The sequence below is a fragment of the Oncorhynchus gorbuscha genome, linkage group LG02 (assembly GCF_021184085.1).
Source record: "Oncorhynchus gorbuscha isolate QuinsamMale2020 ecotype Even-year linkage group LG02, OgorEven_v1.0, whole genome shotgun sequence".
Classification (NCBI taxonomy): Eukaryota; Metazoa; Chordata; class Actinopteri; order Salmoniformes; family Salmonidae; genus Oncorhynchus; species Oncorhynchus gorbuscha.
In genome coordinates, this window is record NC_060174.1 from 67034250 (window position 1) to 67043008 (window position 8759).

The window sequence follows — 8759 nt, forward strand, 5'->3', positions numbered from 1 at the left end:
TATTTTCAGATGATGGTACATGGCATGGAAGATTGTTCATATTAATATAAATCACAGTACAGTTGAGTTAGATGATATGATTGACCATTGACATTAGCCTGTGATCCTGGTCGGCTTTGGTTAGGATTGGCCAGCAGGGGGTAACGTAGTATGCATGTATGTATGCATGTCTGATTTTCTACAGGGAGAGAGAAATAGCCAATAATCTCAAACAATAATGATACTAAATAAATGCATAATTTGGTTATCAAATGTCAGCGCTGCTAATTCTCACATAGGCAATAAGACACACGCATTTGACACTCTTCTCACGTTGACACACCACACCTCATGTCTCACGCATCAAAAAGTACTGGTTTTATTTTTAAAGTACTGGTTTTATTTTTTTAATTAATCCAGTGTTTTAGTTTTTCAACTGCGCCCAAATCGTTTTGAAATCCTAGTATCTGCACCAGAAATGTAAAGGAAAAATCCATCCAAAACCACTAATTCCTTTAAATTAGTGTTAAATAACACTAATATGTGAGAACAATATTTTTTGAACAAATGTTTCATTTTGACGTTATAATAAGGTTGGTAGCAACATGGAAAATCATTGTGGAAATCGTTGCAGCTCAAGTCAACTACAAAATACACATTGCAATGCTCTCTCTATGGGCTGGCTATGTAGCTAGCTAGACAACGTAACTACACACTAATACCAAAGACCCAATTTATATGGACCCCGACTTAACTTTCATTGTTAATTTGTTTATCTTTCGTGGAAGATTATTTATCCATAAAAGGAAATGGGCAGAGAACTCTTCACATGATTTAAGATAATTTCAAAATGATATTTAAATTCTATCAGTAAATGTAAAAACAAAACACAATTACGTACCATAAAAGTATTTAACAAATGTAACATTTATCTTGATATGTAATACCCCTGTCTTGTTAAGTTTATGTACTCTTGTTTGTATATTTCTGTTTTTGTTGTGTTCATAGTAAAAAAAAATCAATAATACACATTTAAAAGTTAGTTAGTTAGCTGTTCAATCGTCTAAACATCCTGCAATATCAACTTAGGCGTCTCACCATGTTCAACCTGTATATGCCTCAGAGTGAGAAAGTCTTACATTCACAAAGGCATAAATATATATATTGTAACGACCCTGGGTTTATAAGCTTGGAAATGTATAAACCCAGGGTCGTTACAATATATATACTTGAGGCAATGGGAAACGTTGCCCATGCTACGTCAATGGCCCGCGCGGAGCATTCTGGGCGATTCTGAGACAAGGAGCGGTCCTGCTAGGATTGAATGGAAGTCTATTGGGCGCTAGCTCAAAACCCAAGATTAGCACGAATTTCGTCAACAACAAGTACAAGATTACACATATTTTCCGAGATGTGAGATAATTAACTTGCTCTTTGTAATATCGTATTGCTTTGAAATCTCAAAATTACGTACTTTCTAGAAAAGAGGCACATTTCTCGACATAGACACCGACTTTGAGAAAGAATCGCGTGACGCAGCATGACAACGTGAACGCGATTGGTCGACAGTCTCCTGGGTGTGGCGTTACATAAATCCTTCATTGGTTTCATATCTTCTTTCTAATATCAATTCAAGGGGCTTTATTGGCATGGGAAACTCAACCACACTTCAAACCATTAAATGACACAGGGATAGAACATCCCTCAGAGATGCACAAAAACAATATAACATAAAAAAATTGGTGAACCTTTCCTGTAAAATCACGAGTGGAACCTCTATCATTTTTTGTCCTGTTTTGCCACTGCACTGTGAACCGCGGCGTTAATAAAAAATATATATATATATATTTGTTTTTAAACTGTGAACCGCGGCACATTGAAGCATATGATTGGTCAAGTTATGTGAGGGCTCATGGGTATTGGATACATGTTTTAAAGAAACGCCCCTCACGATTAGAGTAGAGTTTAATGGAGACAATGAAAACGTTCTCTGCTGAGTTTATAAAACTGCAAAAAGAGCAGCACGCCAGTGCTGTTTTATGTACAATGTTGTCAACAAAATGAGGTTGCTGTAACTTCCGTCCCTATTGCAGAATGCAGCCTTTTGACAGCATGTACTAAAGTCGATTTAATACACATTTACATTAGTCCCCTCGTTTCGAGATGGGCTTTTAGACTGTGACAATGAAAAGGCAGCAAACAGACCTACAGTATGTTTTAGCAGGGAAGTTTTGCAGGGTGACCTGATTTGTGACTATGAAAATAATTATGTCCAACAGATTGTGAAGTGAACCCAAGTGTACGTTTGATTCTAGAGGTTGGAAAATAAATAGACAAATATATTGTTTAGGATGTAGTCTAGTCATCAGGATATTTTATTATCTATTTACCTGATCAGTTGGACAATTCTCATTCTTAACATTGGGTTAAAATATAGGGTAATTATTATTTCCTACATGCATTTTATTATTTAGCTTCTTCACAATTTTGACAGTGTAATACTTGTGTCTTTGAAAATGAATCATATGAAGCTATGCATTTTTCAAATAAGCATTGGATAAAATGCTCCAGGACTCAAATATTATGTTTGACATTTTAGTATTGTGAACATGCTAGGCAGATATGGTAGGGGGACACAACTCATAAATGCATCATATTTTGTCTACGTAGAGTAAGATGGCAAGGATCTTCAACTGGTAGGCATAACCCACCAGAATGATTGATATTCATTCGATTTTTCTTGAAGTTTGGGTGATTTTGAGAAATGAATTGTTATAAGAAGAACATTTTCAAACACTCAGCACTTGGGAAACAGATCAGAGCTGGCCAACCCTCCTGGAGAGCAGGATTTTCTTCCATTCTTACTGTAGTGGTGCCACTTCCTGGCACGTGTTGCCTACAAATTTCCACCCGAGATTCTGAAAAAAGTATCAAATCACCCCCCAAAATATGTAAAAAATGATATTAGCATACTTGTTTTTTTGGGGGATGAAATTTCAAGTGACAAAGTCAACATATTCTGAGTGTTAATTTAATGTTCAAAGCATCCTAAATACACCTGACCTGTGGTTTTAATTTTCCACCCTGCTCATTAGCCTAAGCCATATCAAAATACATAGAATTGCAGGAAATAAGCTTTAAAATAGTAAAAAACATCCCTCCAGTACAGTTGACAACCATTGCTATAAATGCTAAAAAAAAATCAATTCTTACTGAAGCATACATTGCATTCGGAAAGTATTCAGACCCCGAGACACTTTGTTACGTTACAGCCTTATTCTAAAATGTATTACATATTTTTTCCCTCCTCAATCTACACACAATACCCCATAATGACAAAGCAAAAACAGGTTTAGACATTTTTGCAAATGTATTGAAAATACAAAACAGAAATATGCATTTACATAAATATTCAGACCCTTTGCTATGAGACTTGAAATTGAGCTCAGATTGAGATGTTTCTACAACTTGATTGGAGTCCACCTGTGGTAAATTCAATTGATTCGTCATGATTTGCAAAGGCACACATCTGTCTATATAAGGTCCCACAGTTGTCCATAGAGCTCTGAGACAGGATTGTGTTGAGGCGGAGATCTTGGGAAGGGTACCAAAAAATGTCTGCAGCATTGACGTTCCCCAAGAACACAGTGGCCTCCATCACTCTTAAATAGAATAAGTTTGGAACCACCAAGACTCTTTCTAGAGCTGGCAGCCTGGCCAAACTGAGCAATCAGGGGAGAAGGACCTTTGTCAGGGAGGTGACCAAGAACCCGATGGTCATTCTGACAGAGCTCCAGAGTTCCTCTGTGGAAATGGGAACACCTTCCAGAAGGAAAACCATCTCTGCAGTACTCCACCAATCAGGCCTTTATGGTAGAGTGGTCAGATGAAAGCCACTCCTCAGTAAAAGGCACATGACAGCCCGCTTGGAGTTTGCCAAAAGGCACCTAAAGGACTCTGACCATGAAAAACAAGAATCCCTGGTCTGATGAAACCAAGATTGAACTCTTTGGCCTAAATGCCAAGCGTCACATCTGGAGGAAACCTTGCACCATCCCTACGGTGAAGCATGGTGGTGGCTGCATCATGCTGTGGGAATGTTTTTCAGTTGCAGGGACTGGGAGACTAGTCAGGATCGAGGGAAAGATGAACAGAGCAAAGTACAGAGAGATCCTTGATGAAAACCTGCTCCAGAGCACTCAAGACCTCAAACTGGAGCAAAGGTTCACCATCCAACTGGACACTGACCCTAAGCATACAGCCAAGACAACGCAGGAGTGGCTTCAGGACAAGTCTCTGAATGTCCTTGAGTGGCCCAGCCAGAGCCCGGACTTGAACCCAATCGAACAGAGACCAGAAAATAGCTGTGCAGCGACGCTCCCCATCCAACCTGACAGAGCTTGAGAGGGTCTGTAGAGAAGAATGGGAGAAACTCACCAAGTACAGGTGTGCCAAGCTTGTAGAGTTATATCCAAGAAGACTTAAGGCTGTAATTGCTGGCAAAGTTGCTTCAACAAAGTACTGAGTAAAGGGTCTGAATATATGATATTTTAGCAAAAACAAATATAGATTTAACTGTTTTTTGTCATTATGGGGTATTTTGTGTAGATTGATGAAATATATATATATTTATAGAATAAGGCTGTAACATAACAACATTTGGAAAAAGTCAAGGGGTCTGAATACTTTCAGAATGCACTGTAATATCACTTGTATATCACTTGAACTGGTACAGATATCCTACTCACGCCACTCTCAGGATCACGCCTCAGCATATATCACCATGTACGCCGGCCCGAGGAGACGCACTGGAAACCAGATACGTAAAGCTGGCTTCATGGCACCTGGCTCGATGCCCACTCTAGCCCGGCCGATACGCGGAGCTGGAATGTACCGCACTGGGCTATGCACACGCACTGGGGAAACTGTGCGCTCCACCGCATAACACGGTGCCTGCCTGGTCCCTCTCGCTTTCCGGTAAGCACAGGAAGTTGGCGCAGGTCTCCTACCTGGCTTCGCCACACTCCCTGTGTGCCCCCCCATACCAATGCCTCTCTGCCTTCGCTGCCTCCAGCTCTGCTTCGGGGCGGCGATATTCCCATGGCTGTGCCCAGAGTCCTCTCCCGTCTAGAATTTCCTCCCAAGTCCATGAGTCTTGTGTTCGATGCTGATGCTGTTGCTGCCCGTTACCACGCCGCTTGGTCCTCTGTTGGTGGGTGATTCTGTAATGGAATTCCTCCTCTTCGTCTGAAGAGGTGTAGCAAGGATCGGACCAATACGCAGCATGGTAAGTGTCCATGTTTTAATAGAAAAGACTGAACATGACACAAATACAAAATAACAAAGTGAAATGGAAACAGTCCCGTGTGTCACGAACACTGACACAGGAAACAATCACCCACAAAATACCCAAAGAATATGGCTGCCTAAATATGGTTCCCAATCAGAGACAATGACAAACACCTGCCTCTAATTGAGAACCAATCTAGGCAACCATAGACCGACATAAACACCTAGATGGAAACAACCACATAAATCTACAAAAAAACCTAGATAGTACAAACACCCTAGATGAGACAAAAACACACATATCACCCATGTCACACCCTGACCTAACCAAAATAATAAAGAAAAAAAAGAATACTAAGGTCAGGGCGTGACACTCTTACCATCACAGACTCATCTTTATCCTGACCCTCGGTGCAAGCCTCGGGCTCCGAGAATTTCACCACACCATTCTTCTTTAACAAACCATCTCTTTTCCCACAATTTTTAACCGATTCCAGCTCACCCTCTTCCTCCCTCTCTCTTCAACCTCCTCTTTCTCCCCTTTTCCCTTCATTCCTCCTCTGTATTCCAAGTATCCTTATGATAATACTGCAGTCCTCCTGACATACGTCTTGTTCTTACCCTGTCAAGGGACACCATTTTTCCATCAGGTGTCCAGCCACTTCCGTCCAGGGGAGGTGCCTGTTTTTTTTTTTTTTTTTACAATTGACCATAGAGTTTGCAAGAGGCAGGCACACCTGCCCATGAATGCCCCTTCTCCACCACTATGCCTGAAACTGGGGGAATTCAGAAAAGTACACAAGCACAATGGTTGAGGTTCACATTTTGCCTTTAATCTAAACATTTGTCTTCTGATATGAAGGTATGAAACAATAAAGGTGGAATTTCACACAAAAAAACATTCTCCCTAGGCTCTGATCAGACCTGAGGTAAGTTGATTTAACGTGGAATTTAACAAATAATGACTGTAGTAAATGTTATCTTGAGTCCATGTTAAGTCATGTTTGAATCTAGCCCCATTTGATCAGTGTAACAAGGGTGGATCAGCACAACAGTTTATTCATGAAGACTGGCTGAGTGGACTAAGTCAGTGTTTTAACAAGCAAGAATCCTGAGTTCACATCCATGTTCTCACGTGAATACCAGTGATGACAGTGCACTTTATACATTTTACCTCTGCTATAACTTACATAGCCCTAAAATGTTTGATTGTAACATTATTTACAATCCAAAGTTGCCTGGCAACTTTAGCCTATAATTAGTGCCTAGCAAAAGTATTCAATTCTTCAAAATATTGACTGAAAATTCAATCAATATTTATAATCAATCAATATTTCTGCTATAAACCATTTGCAATTTAAAAATATTTGATTATATGAGCGACACAGACTGCCAAAACATGTTTGTTTGGATTCTGCCTTTGCACTGAAACACCAGAAAGTGTTTTCACAAACACAATTATTCAGATTGACGAACAACTTTGGGAGGCTCAGAGTACTTCCATTCGGTTTTGAAACACATTCAGTGTATCATAACACTTACAGTACCAGTCAAAAGTTTGGACACACCTACTCATTAAAGGTTTTTCTTTATTTGTACTATTTTCTACATTGTAGAATAATAGTGAAGACATCAAAACTATGAAATAACACATATAGAATCATGTAGTAACCAAATAAACGTGTTTAACAAATCAAAATATACTTTATATTTGAAATTCTTCAAAGTAGCCAACCTTTGCCTTGATGACAGCTTTGCACACTCTTAGCATTCTCTCATCCAGCTTCACATGGAAAGCTACTTTTCATTGTTTAACTACACAATGATGGTGATTTGAGTCGTTCTATTTTAACAGTGTAGCTATGAAGAAGTGCTGCTTTCATGTATGAATTAGTTATCAGAGCCGAAGTTTAAGGACAAGGGAAAGAACTAGAACTAGTTGCATAGCCTACATATAACAGATACATTAGGAAAGCAAATGATGTCAAACAAATGGTTCAACATTCATATTAATGCTCATACTACTAACATATTTTACATACATGGATTACCAACTGGGGTCATTTTGACCCCAAGAAGAAACCATTGTAAAAACACAACAGCACAGCAAAATATTAACTTAATTCTTATCAAAATGTCATTAGACATGTAAACAATGTTACATATGAAAAAAGTTGATTTGCATATCTGCTGTCAAACTAAAATGTCAATCTTTGCCTTAAATATGTGCAGCATTTTTTCCCGAAGTACAATGCACACTGGTAATAAAAAGCTGATTTACAATCATTTGATTGTAGTATGATTCGTTTTTAGAATTTTGAAGTAAATATGAATTTTGTCTTATTTATGTGGTAAAAATGAATGCCATTTATAGGGCCGGTACACCATCATTAGCATTTCTGCTCCGGAAATAATGGGAGTGGCAGTGCTTATTGCAGGAGGCTTCAAAAAGCATGCCCAAAAGTCATTTCAAATTACATGTTATAGCAACCCAAATACAATAACAAGTTGCACATACAAAATACTGGAGGATATTTCAGGAATTCTGGCATTCATATAACATTTTCCGCAGAATAATTACATAGCACCATGTGTACATTCAGAGGGCAGCTGCTGGTTTATCTATTACAGTTGTACCAAGTATGTATACCACCGACAGACTTTTATGAGCTTTTCTGACCTCAACTCAGCACATATCTATGGTAATTCTGATTTTGTACACGGCCATACCTAGTTATAACAATTTATAACCATAGGTGAGTACAGGTGCTCCATTTCTGCAGGATATCTGTCGATCGAACAGGCCCCCCTCCACCCTCTGAGGATATGTACAACTTAAAATTATGTCTCGAGAGAAAACGTTGATTCAAATGAAAACTTTTTTAGATTTGCCCTGGAATAATTACTCTTTGGAAGTGCATACCAATACAGCTCTCTGTGTATATTCAGAGTGAATCTAATGTCTGTATTGCAGTTATTAGAATGTATACCACTGGCAGATTGTTATACGCACAAAAATAAGGTAATTTTGTGTTTTGTCCATCATAAGATACATGGTATAGAAAAGTACAATCTTAGGCGAATACATGGGAAGCTATGTCTCTGCAGATGATTTGTCTCTATCTGGTCAAAATCACTGATACAGGTCCCTGTCCACCCTCTGGTGGTATGGACAACTTGTTATTATGTCTCCAGAGAAACTTAGATTCAAATAAAGGTCCTATCTATCAAATTACTATAGGCAGAATTGGGTGTTTTTGGCTGGGTGTTCTTCATAGTCCATAATGATACAGAAACATCAAATCATTATTTAGATTTTGTTTTGAACAAGTTGAGTGACAATGTCAATTGGAATAATTTAATAAAACAGCTTTGGGCTATGATTTAAAAAAATATGCCTCTTCAGTTGGCAGGATGAGGGAAGAAACCCACTGGTCACACACTGGTTGAATCAACGTTGTTTCCACGTCATTTCAATAAAACTACGTTGA